Source organism: Camelus bactrianus, chromosome 2 (assembly GCF_048773025.1).
Source record: "Camelus bactrianus isolate YW-2024 breed Bactrian camel chromosome 2, ASM4877302v1, whole genome shotgun sequence".
Classification (NCBI taxonomy): Eukaryota; Metazoa; Chordata; class Mammalia; order Artiodactyla; family Camelidae; genus Camelus; species Camelus bactrianus.
Genome location: NC_133540.1, coordinates 17281397 through 17294918, shown reverse-complemented (window position 1 = coordinate 17294918; position 13522 = coordinate 17281397). Strand labels below are relative to the sequence as shown.

Sequence of the window (13522 nt, the reverse complement as noted above, 5' to 3'; positions counted from 1 at the left end):
ACATCCGACAGGACCTGCAGGCCGAGCTGCCCAGTGAGCAGGGGCCGGCCCGAGGCCACTGCCTCGGTAACACCGGGCAGGAGCCTGGGGCCCCCGGAGGCTCCCGGCCTGGGCGGAGGGCAGCTCTCCTCGGAGCATGTGCAGCCTTCCAGGGTGCCCGCTGCCATGGAGTTTGGCAGGAAAGGAGGCGGAGAGTCCTCTCCAGAGCCCAGTGCGGGCCACGTCCAGCCCGGCCCGGAGTGCATCTGGAGGCAGAGGTGGGGCGGGGGCCAGCCGCGATGGCGCCCTAGGAGGCCCCGGTGTTGTCAGTGCGGGTAGTGAGCGCCTGCGTGACGGTCACCGAGGAGACTGAGATGCTAGAAATGGTGAGGGAGGGCGAGGCGGACCGGGCATCGCTGGGCTCTTGGTGGCGGAGCAGCTGCCACATGGCAGGGAGCTGGAGTCCCTGGCGAGGAGCTGGGCTGGGCGCTTCCTTCAGCATCTGCGCGGCGCACCAGCACCCCAGCTCCGTGCGCTCGCAGCTGGAGCCATGCCTGCCGGTACTCCCCGCGGGGCTCTGGGGCGTGTGGACAGTGCTGTCCGGGGGCGCCCCAGAGATGACTGAGCAGGAGGTCCCCATTCTGCGTTACCAGCTCCAGGTCTCCCTGGGCCACGCACTGGACACCTCCAGCTGGAAGATCCTCTCCCAGGTGCTCTTCACAGAGACCCGTGACCCAGAGGGGTATTATGAAAGCCTTAGCGAGCTGCAGCAGAAGGGCTACAGAGAAGAGCTTCAGGGGGCCAGGGAGCACATCCAGGAGGTAAGGACCCAATCTGGGCCCCAGTCATAGCTTTTGGTTACTCGCTGCCAAAGGCTGGAGCCTCAGCCCAGGCTGCGCGCTTTGGGGACACTTGTTTTTCTAGACAAGGGAAAAGGAAGACCTATTTTCAATTTCTTTTCCGCTGGATGGAGGAACAGGGTCCCTTATCCTGACAGCAGAGTTCTTTCTCACAGGTTTGCGGTTCTCTCACAAAGCCCACACTGGGCTTCATACCTGAAACTGCAAATTGGAAATCATCCAATACATTAAAAAAATTTTTTACAGCCTTCCCCTTGGAAAGCAGAAAGCTGAAATGACACGAGGGGGAAGGTTAGGAAGAGGAGATGAGAAGGGATGAGAAATGTGGGAATACACGGACTAGCAGAGCTAAGCTACACTACCCAGGAAGCCACGGCGGTGGGCCCACCACACCTATCACGTCTGTCTGGCTCCTGCAACTCTGTCATCCATGCATGACTCCCAGGACATCCATGCATGACTCCCAGGAGCGCAGAGAAGAAGGCCGTGGAGTCCCCAGCAGTGCAGCAGTGACTGCTCCCACCTGCCAGATTATCCTGGGAAACTGCGACCACACCAACCTGCACCTGGAGAGGTGAAAAGACACTACCCACTGTCCCCAGTTTTATTAATGAATTAAAAATTTCTTGTCCTGGGCTTACTGGCCAATAATTGTGCAGATGAGCTAAATCAAAGGAGAAATTTCTAAAGTTCGTGACTGGCTGTTTTTATGATGTGATATTCCTTGAATGATGTGGATTTCCTTCAAGGCTATTTGTTATCTCTTGTCATTTAGTGTTTCCAATGTTGTAAATACCTTGGAATGTTTACTTTGGGTAGTGACAACGATTGATAATGGCGCACTATTCGAAAGAATAGCTGGATAAAGACTTTGAATAGTTCATGAAATAGGTAAGTTTCTATTTCTAAAAGCTATATTGTAATCACATTTTTTTCATTATAGGTTACTACAAGATATTGAATATAATTTCCTGTGCTATATAGAAGAAATTTGCTGTTTATCTATTTTATATGTAGTAGGTAGTATCTGCAAATCTCAAACTCCCAATGTATCCCTTCCCACCAGTATACGTATGTATGTGTATGGCTGGAACGTTGTGCTGTGCACCAGAAATTGACACACATTGTAAACTGACTGTACTTCAACTTAAAAAACTATACTGTAAGTTTGTCTCATAAGCAACTCCTTCAGTTCTTGCTTTCATCTGCAAGATACAGTCAGTCTGTCACCAAGCTCTGTCACCTCTGTCTCAGGAATATATCTGTCATCCCTCTAGTTCTCTCCCTCTTTACTGCCACCATCCTAACCTAGGACACCGTCATCTCACCTAGGCCACTGAGACAGTTCCCAAGTACTGTCCCAGTGTTCCTTCACCACAGTGCAGCCAGCCTGGTCTGTGACATAAATCAGACTGTGTTCCTCCCTGATATAGAACACTCTGTTGGCCTCCCATCACATGAGAATAAAATCCAGACTCCTTGCGGTTTATAAAGCCCTGGATGGGTTTGCAAGCATCCAACTCGCTGACTTTATACCACTCTTCCCCCTTGTCCACTTGTGCTACAGTGGCCTTTCTTCTCCCCTAGACATGCCAAGCTCATTTCATGTTAGGAGCTTTGAACTAACTGTTCCCTCTGCCAATAATGCTGTTTGTTTCCCTGTTCTTTACCTGGTAGGTGAATATTTCTCTTTAAAAATCACTACCTGAGAGAGGTTATTTTCTGTTGATCCAGTAGAAGAGTAACCAAGTCACTTCTTAGTACACTGTGTCCTTCATTCTCTATGCAGCCCTTGGAACCACTCACTGTTTGACTTTTTCAGCTCGATTTTCTGCCTCCCGTAAGAATGAACGGTCCATGACATGATGGGTATTTTTTTTGTATTGAAGCATGGTTAATGTACAAGATTATATTAGTTTCAGGAGTACAACATAGTGGTTCTATATTTTTGTAGATTATACTCCATTTAAAGTTATTATAAAATGCTGGCTATATTCCTGTGCTGTACAACAAATCCTTGTAACATTTATTTTATACACAGTAGTTTCTACCTTTTAACAGCTACCAAAATTAGAAATGTAAAAATAAAAAAGACTAAATCTCCCCACCTAAAAATGAGAGTGTTAACAACCATTTACATAAATTAAAAATAAATGAAAATAAATGTTCATTAAAAAAAGTAGACTACAGTTTAAAAAAACTGTTTGCCTCCACTTCCTCTCAAAAACCCTTAAAATAACAAAGGAATAAAAAGTACAAAGAGAACAGGAGATGAAGTGACTACAGAGAGGAGATGTCAGGAAATTCTAGAAGATAGAACGTAGATAGACAAGGAGTAACTAAGGAAAAATGGAGCAAAACCTAAGTTCCTGCGGCACCGTCCAGCAATGCCCAGCCAACCCCTGATGTGAAACCCTAGAAAAGGTCAGAAATGAAGTCACTAGTCGCCCCCAAAGGCATGGGCACAGGGCAAAGTGGAAACCAGGCTTTTTCTCCTGTATGGACAGCCCAGGATCACCAGACATTTGACAGAAGTCTAAGATGAAAGCAAAAAAGAAAATTAACCTGGAGAAAACTGAGACAATACACAAGAAGAAAAGGATCACAGACTGTGTTAAAACTTTAAGATGGAAGGCACGGGATGGTTGGTTGTGCTCCTGAAGCTGAGTGTCACCTGTTGAGGAGCACGAAGAACGTGGCATCACTTTTGGTGATGTTCCTGCCAAACTGAAGGCTATTCCACAAAGTAACTGGCTGCAATCTTCAAAAGTATCAAGGTCATGAAAGTCAAAGGAAGACTGAAGAAACATTTCTGACTAAAGGACACTAAAGAAATGTGACAAATGCAATACACATTCTTTTTTGTTTGTTTTGTTTTGTTTTTTGTTTGTTTTGGGGGGGAGGTAATTAGGTTTCTTTATGTATTTTAAAATTAATTTATTTTTTATTGGAGGTACTGGGGATTGAACCCAGGACCTTGTGGACACTAAGCACCCAGTTTACTGCTGAACAACACATTCTGAAGTGTATCTTTTTTTTTTTTTTACTATAAAGGATATTACTGGGATGATTGATGAAATCTAATAAAGGTCTCAGGATTGGGTAATATGAATGATCTATGTTTAGTTCCTGATTTTGATGGTTGTGTTGTGATTATGTAGGAAGATGACCGAAGCACCCCATTAAGCCTTTGGGGGTGATGGGGCATTAAGTTGGTAACTCAATCCCAAATGGGAGTTGATAAAAAAAAGTTCTTTATATTGTACTTGGAATTCTGTAAGTTTCAGATGGCTTTAAACTAAAAAAAATAATACTTATTTGTGGTTTTAAAAGGGAAATGAATAACCATTCTTACACATGGGTCTAAAAAATTTAAAATGTCACTAATAAGATGTGTTTTGCAATGATGTAAGAGAGTAAAAGCCAACCATCTGGAGATCACCAATTCATTTATTAAAAATGATCCTGAAATTACATTGCTTTAATTTTTAAACTACAAGAAGCCAAAAGGAAAATTCTATGTATTACCGATATTTGCATGCCAAGCATTAGGGAAATTGCTATTCAAAACAAAAACCATAGTAGCAATTTCTCTGTTTTATAACATTGGCATTTCATCTCTAGGGTAGATGGGCTTCTTAAGAAAAACATCTTTAAGGGTGTTATGAATGTTCTGAATGTTCACAAGTGAAATCCTATTCTGTCCCGCCACCCCCCTTCCTTCTCCTCCTTGCGAGGTGCTAAGAGGTGGGGCCTTTGGGAGGTGATTAGGATTAGATGAGGTCATGAACGTGGAGCCCTCCTGAATGGGACTAGTGTCCTTATAAGGAGTCATCAGTCTGCACCGCTTTCCTCGCGCCCCTCTCTCTGGAGAGAGGGGGGAGCCCCGCCCTGAGCGAGCAGCACAGCGAGCTGAGCCGCCGCCGCCGCCGCCGCCAGGAGAGCGAGGACACCCGAGGACCCAGCTCCGGGCACTGGCCGCCGCGGAGACCTCGGACCTACCTGCGGCCAGCGGGAGCCGCGGCCGCCCCTCCGCCCCCACCTTCCCGGCGGCAGCGGCGGCGTAGGGAGCAGGCTGCACACGCCGGAGCCCGCGCCCCGCGGCGGGGGGGCAGGAGCGGCTGCCTCGGGCGGGACTAGTCAGCCACTCCGCGGTGAGAGGACGCCGCGGAGGGGCGGCAGCTTCTGTCTCGTCCAGAGGCGCGGGGCGAGGGACCCCCCACAAGGTGGAGGGAGGGGGTCGCAGCCGTAGCTACACGTGCGGGAGTCGGGAGCGGGGGCGGTGCCGAGCGGGGCGGCACCTCGGCCACCCGCCCACGGCCTTAGCATCTCGCCCTGGGGAATATGAGCCGGGACCCCCAGCTCGGCTACCCCGACCCCGGCCCCCGGTGTTGGGGGGGCTGATGTGAAGCGGCAGCCGGGGCGGCGGGGACAGCAGGCCCCGCGCCGCCGTCCTTTCCTTCCCTCCCCCCGCCCCTCCGCCCCCTCGGGGACTTCTCCCTCGGCCAGTGGCCGGCCCCCAGCTCCGCGGCAGGACTGCGGGGCAGGTCTGAGAGCGCCCTCCCCCGCCCCAGCCCCGAGGGCGGCGGGCCGGGTTGGGGCACCCGGGGGACCCGCGGCTTCTGCCCAGAGGAAACTACGGAAACGAAATCCGGAGCCTCCCAAACGTGACTGTCCGGGAACAAGTGGCCAGGGACGGGCCGAAGACCCAGCCTGAAGAGATCCAGGAAGAGGAAGAGAGGAGGTAATTGGGGCCGCCGCCTCCTCTGCTCCGCGGGCGCGGAAGACACCCGGGTGGCCGCCCGGCTTAGCGGTACCAGCCCCGCTGCTTCCTCGGTAACGCGCGGGCCTGCCGCAGCTGCCGCCTCGCCCGGAGGAGGAAGGGAACCAGCCCACTTCCAGCGCTCCGCTCTTCTCTAACGTGTGAGTGGCCCCGGGAAGGGGAATTGGGGGTGAAGGGAGGGGGAGGAGGCCCGCGCATCCCGCGGAGTTTTGCCGACGTTTTCCCGGAGTGTGGGGAGTGTATAGGTGAGCGGGGAACCGAGTCCTCGCTGCGGGCAGAAGGCATCAGGCAGTCCTGTGTTTCGTAACCTTTTAGCTCTCTGTGCGTGTCATGTGCCAGCCTGCAGGTTACTTTTCGAGGAGTTCTGTCTTTCCCCAGAGTGGACACTGGTAGGTTTCTGGACAGTAATTGGCAGAAGGAAACTGAGGAAGCCAGAGCGTGTGTGCGCACAGAGGACATCCCTGTGTATGTAGCTTTTCCTGGTACACCGGGTGGGAAACAGCGCTGTAGTTTTTGTTTCTGGGAAACTCTTACTTGGGCTCCCAAATGGGAGCCTCTGAAATTAAAATTCCTCCCCTTCTCTGCAGTCTTCCTTGAGAGTTTTTCTTTCAGTACAGGAGATTCTTACCCTCTTGTTTCCTGGGTGCAGTTCCTGCGTTATCAGGAGGACACGGTAACTGAGATCAATTACTCGGGAAATTCAGAGTTCTTAGGAATCACAACTGATTTGGGGGAGAGCATTTAGCACTTTAACCAGTTTATTAAAAAGTTATTAGACTTTTTCCTTACCCAAATGCTTTTTTTTTTTTTGAGTAGCATGTTCCTAATCGATAGCACATTTTTATTGGTGGGATGACTTGTGACTTTGCTTATTTGGGTTGTCTTCTCTATCAAATGAGGATGATTTTTTTCGCCTTGTGTTATTTTAAGAAGTTGTAGAATCTTTGATTTGTATTTTAGGTATCCTCTCAGAGTGCCAAATTACGGTGCAGGAAAATAATGAACATTTCGTATATTTATACAGACCTTAAGGATTAAGCATAGGGTGGCATTTTGTATAACAACATAGACAGTACTATACTGAGAATTACAGGCCCTCTGGGTGACGTGTGGGCTCACGTTCTTAAGCCACTGCTGAAAGAGGCTTTGTGGAATAAATTTAAGTCGGGTTATCTGTGCTAAATTTCCCATTCCCGATCTTGATTACACTTATTTAAAACTTTCTCAAACACTTTTTATTCTGTACTTTTTTCTTCTGAAGTAATGAATTCTACAAATTTATTGGCCCATTTGTTTATTAACAATTCATTTATTTTCCTCAAATCAGCCTCTTTAAAGTTCCAGGACGCATCCTGAGCTTGTGTTTTGAGAAATGCTAGAATGAGCTGGAGTTTGCCTTTTCCTGGTTTTGTAGATTCTCATTGTTCCTCTTTACTATCATCTTCCCTGACTCTGTGTCTGGTTTAAAATAATTTCTTCCATCCCTTTGATCACTTTGCCCTCCTCTGGAACTTCTCCAGGTGTCTTGTTCTTTATATGTCTTGTTCTTGTTATGCTTTTGTTAAGAACCTTAAATTCTTTTTAAAATAGGTGCTGACATTAAAAGTATTTTTGTAGTGGATGTAATGTTAGACGTGGAACCAAAGACAAATAATGCTAAATCCTACCTTGAGGAAGTCATGTAGCCCATGTTTCACAAAGATAGGAAGAGAAATCCAGTCTTGCTAGGCTGTTTTTTGGGGGAGGAACAGACAAACCAACCAACTCGTTTGAGAGTAAATTATACTCCGTCAGAGTTGCTTACTAACTTTCAGAATTTTATTGCTTTGACTATAGATTGGTTAAAAATCATGGCAATGTTTTATTGCATATTTGGGCAGCAAAGAAACAACAAAGTATTTGGCGGTCCCTGTCTTTGAGATGCTTTTACGTATGAATGGCAGAGGCAATGACACACAGGTTGCACAAAACTGTAGGAAAGGGGGAATGGACCAGTTTTTAATCCATGATCACTATATGACTGAAAGTGTTTGATACCTTATAGATGTAAATATTTGTACATTTTTCATTGGGGAAATGTTGATATTGGACTACACAGAACATATTGGAGTGTCTGAGCCAGCGGAAGGTGTCTTTTAGGAAGAAAAAGGCTGGGAGAGATGTTTAAGACTTTTGGAACTGGAGTATGTGAGGAGCAAATGTAATTAGGAAGTTAGCTTGATGGGAATTCAGAGGGAAGTCGTTGAGTAGGCTTGGGGTCAGTTTGTGTTTGTGTGGGTACGTGTTTACAGCTCAAAGAGCCAGCTGAGAACCATGTTCCTGAGAGGGTGGTTATGACCATTGAGGAGAAACTGTATTTTAAGCCAGGAGGCATTATACCTGGGTTAGGAGTTTGTTTTTCTAGGGAACCGACATTTTTATACCAGGGTCACTGAAGAGTGACGCAGATGGAGGGGTGAAAAGGAAGGTGCTTCCAATATCTTAGTGTCGTGCTCGTGGTTTCTTATAACAAGTCATTCAGAAATGGGGCAGTGGGCTTGGTTTTGGACATTACATTTTAGGGTTAAAGTTGGATACCGATGAAATCTCAAGACAGTAAAATAAAGAGTAACGTGCTGAAAATGAAGAATTGAGAGTCATTATCAAAATATTAAGGTTTCTCGAGAGGCTGATGGAGAGTCAAGAGCTGGAAAGTGGGTATTTTTACTTGGGGGCAGGGGACTCTGTTATTAGCAAAGATGAAGAAAGAACAGAGATGGATGGAACTCTCCCTAAAATAGGTGTTTTAAAAGTGAGTAAGTGCTGAAGTTGAAAAGGGAGGAACAGCCAGCCTCAGGACATATGGTTATTTTTGAAACTGCTAACAAGCTTTTTGTAGGCTGCGTAAGCCCCACGAGGTTAAGTTCAGAAGAATGTGTAGGATTTCACTGTTAAGGAGCTTACACATAAAAGGACAGGTCTGTCTCACCAGATTGAAGTTTTTAAACTTCGCCCTTCATTATCGTCCTGAGCTTAGTCTCTAACGTGGCGAAGTGGGGCTCAAATAGCTGGCAGGGAAGGCCGCGCCCCCTGCGGCAGGTGGCCTCTGTCCTTGTGTCCCGTACACAGCGGAGGGCAGAGCCCCGTGCTGGCACAGCAGTGCTGACAATGCCTTTAAAACTCTTTTTATTAAAATACAAACAAACAAAACCCAACTTGGCACTTAAAAAATCCTGACATCTTTGAGGCATGAAATGCTAGAAGACTGATTTTTTTTTTTTTAATTTAAAACAATTTTTGAATTTTTGTGGTGAAGCCTGGAATTTGGTGTTGATTCCAGCAAGGAGTGAGGCCTGTGAGGCAGGGAGTCTGCACACCCACACCGCCTTGTGCTCCTTAATTTGAACTCACTGCCTCCCTAGTAGTTTTTTGGCCTCTTAGGAGTGACAGTTCACACGGCAGGGCCTTCTGGGGAAGAGCGGTTTACACGGGGAGCTAGAATAAGGTGGTTCAGGAACACATGCCATGTGGGTGCCTGCCTTCCTCACCCTCTGTTTTCCAAACTTTTTTTTATGCAAGTGAAATCATGTTTTGATGAACTTTAAAGGGCAGCCTTTTCGTGTTAACATAATTTACCAGTAAAGACAGCGGGAAAGGTGGGGCTCTGGTGGTTGGGAGTGGTAACCGCTCGTGCTTTGCCCTGGCAGCTTCGGGGTTGATATGGGATGATAAAGAGCCTTAGCGGTGTGCGTTTGTGTCTGTGTTTTGACACCAGGTGACCCCGCAGCCCACACGTAGGCTAGCAGCGGCCCAATTCACGTGCGTTGGAGATGGTTCTTGGAGAAGTCTTGTGTTGCCTCCGACATCTCCTGCAGAGGAGGGGTTAGCAAACTTTTTTTTGGCAGAGGGCCAATTAGTAAATATTTTAGATTTTGTGGACCACATGCATGGTTCTGTCATGACGATTCAGTTCTGCTCTTGTGGTGCGAATGCAGCCACAGTCAATGTGCAGTGAATGAAGGTGACTGTGTGCTAGTAAAACCTTAGACGTCAAAACTGGAGGCCGGTTGGGTCTGGCTCGTAGTTTATAGGCCCTGATGTAGACAACTGCCAAGTCAGCTACGTGCAGTCTGAGCTTCACTACTACAAAGCTGAGACTGGCTGTTGTAGCGGGTCCCTGTTTTCTAAATGAGATGTGTTCTTGGGGGCCGTCTTAAAATGATTCTGCGTAAAGCATAGAGCCTGCTGTTCAGGTTACTGCTGCCTCCATAGTGTTGACAACTGTGGACCGAGGAGCAGGGGCAATGCCTTCTAGAATGGATGCAACCAAAGTCAGGGAGGGACTGCTTGCATTTCTTACTCAAAGATGCCAAACCATGAAAGATACTGCATAGTGACACAGCGGCTGTGTATCACGGCCAGAAGTATCTTTGGAGTGTCTTTGGAGAAACTTCTGGGTATAATCTTGAAAGGTTCTGAAAATAAGTTGTAAAGCATCTACTTCAGATGTAAAATTAGAAGTGTTTATGGTTTGTTTGAATTAGATGAAAATATTGGTCAAACTATAAGAACACTAAGTTTTTGGTTTCTTATAAACATTTTTTTATTGAGGTATAGTCCTTTTACAATGTTGTGTCAAATTCCAGTGTAGAGCACAATTTTTCATTTATACATGAACGTACATATATTCATCGTCACATTTTATTTTCGCTGTGAGCTATCACAAGATCTTGTATATATTTCCCTGTGCTATACAGTATAATCTTGTTTATCTATTCTACATATGCCTGTCAGTATCTACAAATTTTGAACCCCCAGTCTATCCCTTCCCACCCCTCTCCCCCTTGGCAACCACAAGTGTGTACTCTGTGTCTGTGAGTCTGTTTCTGTTTTGTAGTTATGTTCTTTTTTTTTTTTTTTTTTTGGATCCCACATATGAGTGATCTCATATGGTATTTTTCTTTCGCTTTCTGGCTTACTTCACTTAGCATGACATTCTCCAGGGACATCCATGTTGCTGCAGATGCCATTATGTTGGTGCTTGTGGCTGAGTAGTATTCCATTGTATAAATACACCACATCTTCTTTATCCAGTCACCTGTTGATGGGCGTTTGGGGTTGTTTCCGTATCTTGGCTGTCGTAAATACTGCTGCTGTGAACATTGGGGTGCAGGTGTCTTTTTGAATTAGGATTTCCTCTGGATATATGCCCAGGAGTGGGATTGCTGGGTCATAGGATAAACCTATTTTTAGTCTTTTGAGAAATCTTCATACTGTCCTCCAAAAGTGGCTGCACCAATCTGCACTCCCACCAACACTGTAGGAGGGTTTCTTTCTCTCCACACCCCCTCCAGCATCGTTTGTAGACTTTTCAATGATGGCCATTCTGGCTGCTGTGAGGTGATATTTCACTGTAGTTTTGATCTGCATTTCTCTGACAATTAGTGATGCGGAGCATTTTTTCATGTGCCTATTGGCCATTTGTGTGTCTTCATTAGAGAATTGCTTGCCTAGGTCTTGTGCCTGTGTTTGGATTGGATTGCTTGCTTCTTTGATATTAAGGTGTATGAGCCACTTATATATTTTGGAAATTAGTCCCTTGTCAGTCACGTTATTTGCAAATATTTTCTCCCATTGTGTAGGTTGTCTTTTCATTTTGTTGATGGTGTCCTTAGTTGTGCAAAAGCTTTAAAGTTTAATTAGATCCTGTTTGTCTATTTTTGCTTTTATTTCCAATACTCCAGGAGCGGGTTGAAAAAAATATATTGCTGTAATGTATGCCCATGAGTGTTGTGCCTATGTTTCTCTCTAGGAGTTTTATGGTGTCTGGCCTTATATTGAGGTCTTTAATTCATTTTGATTTTATTTTTGTACATGGTGTTAGAGAATGTTCTAATGTCAATCTTTTACTGGTAGCTGTCCAGTTTTCCCAGCACCACTTATTGAAGAGACTGTCTTTCCTCCATTGTATCTTCTTCCCTCCTTTGTCACGGATGAATAGAACATAAGTGTGTGGGTTTATTTCTGGACTTTCTGTCCTGTTCCATTGATCTCTGTGTCTGTTTTTGTGCCAGTACCATACTGTTTTGATTACTGTAGCTTTGTAGTATAGCCTGAAGTCAGGGAGCATGATTCCTTCAGCTCCATTCTTCTTTTTCAAGATTGTTTTGGCTATTTAGGGTCTTTTGTGTTTCCATACAAATTTTTAACATTTTCTGTTGCAGCTCTGTGAAGAATGTCGTTGGTAATTTGATAGGGACTGCGCTGAATGTGTAAATTGCCTTGGGCATTATGGTCATTTAACAATATTGATTCTTCCAATCCAAGAACATGGTATATCTTTCCATTTGTTTATGTTGTCTTCAATTTCCTTCATCAGTGTCTTACAGTTTTCAGCATACAGGTCTTTTGCCCCCTTGGGTAGGTTTATTCCTCGATACTTTATTCTTTTTGGCATGATGGTAAATGGTATCGTTTCCTTAATTTCCTTTTCTGCTATTTCATTGTTAGTGTGTAGAAATGCAAATGACTTCTGTATATTAATTTCATATCCTGTAACTTTACCAAATTCATTGATGAGTTCTAGTAGTTTTCTGGTCGCTTCTTTAGGGTTTCCTATGTATAGTATCATGTCATCTGCAAACAGTGACAGTTTTATTTCTTCATTTCCAATTTGGATTCCTTTAATTTTTTTCTTATCTGATTGGTATGGCTAAGACTTCCCAAACTATGTTGAATAGAAGTGGTGGGAGTGGGCATCCTTGTCTTGTACCCGATCTTAGAGGGAATGCTTTCAGCCTTTCCCCATTAAGTATGATGTGAGCTGTGGCTTTGTCATAAACGGCCTTTATTATGTTGAGGTGTGTTCTGTCTATTCCCACCTTCTGGAGAGTTTTGATCATAAATGGATGTTGAATTGTATCAAAAGCCTTTTCTGCATCTACTGAGAGTATCATGTGGTTTTTAGTCTTCGGTTTGTTAATGTGGTGTATCACATTGATTGATCTGCAGGTATTGAAAACCCCCTGCATTCCTGGGATAAATCCCACTTGATCAAGGTGTATGGGCCTTTAGAGGGGGGCTCGTTTTCATTCACATTCATCTACCTGTAAGAATAAATTACCATACGCCTCTTACAGCTCAGAACTTAATAATCCATTGGAGCTTTGAGTGGAAACAAATACCCCATCACATGAGAAGTTTCCCTGAGTAGCCCTCTGTAGCCTGCCTTTACCGCTGAGAAGGAGAACATCGCCAAGCGCTGTTGTAAACCAGCATAGTTTACTGGGTTGTGTTTATAAAATAACTCAAACAACAGTTAGACATTTGAATATAGTTTTGAGTATTTTGGCTAAAACTAGGATAGGAAGCAGCTTTTGAATTGTGAAAAAATCCAGGGGTGAAGTTTCTGGAGGATTAGATGGATGTGCGTTGTCTGTCTACTTTTAGAAAATTTCTTCCCAGCCTATTTGTTTTCATTTGAGGAAAGTAAAAATATCTATAGGTGGCATTGGAATCACCTATTTTTGTATTTTAGCAAGATAAAAACCTTTAATAATTGTGTGGAAACTATTCACACTCTCACCTATTGTTTCTAGTTGTCTGGGTGGAAAGGAAAGGCCTGCTTAACCAGTGGTCAGGGAATCGTCATTCAGACAGGTACGGATGGACTTCATTTCATTCTTTTCTGATAATATAATAGCATTTAGTGATAGTGCTGACTGATGTTGACTTAAAAAATTACTGTCACGGATAGCCCAGTATTACACAGCATTGCATATTAATTTGAGTCATTGTCTCCCTCATAATGTAAAAATGAAAGGCAATTTAATGTCTGTGTAAGTTTTCTGTGGCGGTAGGGTCAGCCCCCCGCAGCCCCCGTTCTTCTGTAGAATGATTTCGCATTCCTCTGTAGTTTTAT

The 13522-nt window shown here is 45.0% G+C and overlaps 1 long non-coding RNA gene across 9 annotated transcripts in view; it reads left to right on the top strand.

The window, feature by feature from the left end:
* Window positions 1-4712: 4712 nt before the first annotated feature.
* Window positions 4713-13522, top strand: part of LOC105064761 (putative serine protease 47) — a 90521-nt gene continuing 81711 nt past the window's right edge. For all 9 annotated transcript variants that reach the window (XR_012511280.1, XR_012511269.1, XR_012511266.1 and 6 more), the window contains exon 1: window positions 4713-5762. This is a non-coding gene — a long non-coding RNA (putative serine protease 47). The remainder of the gene's footprint in view (window positions 5763-13522) is intronic.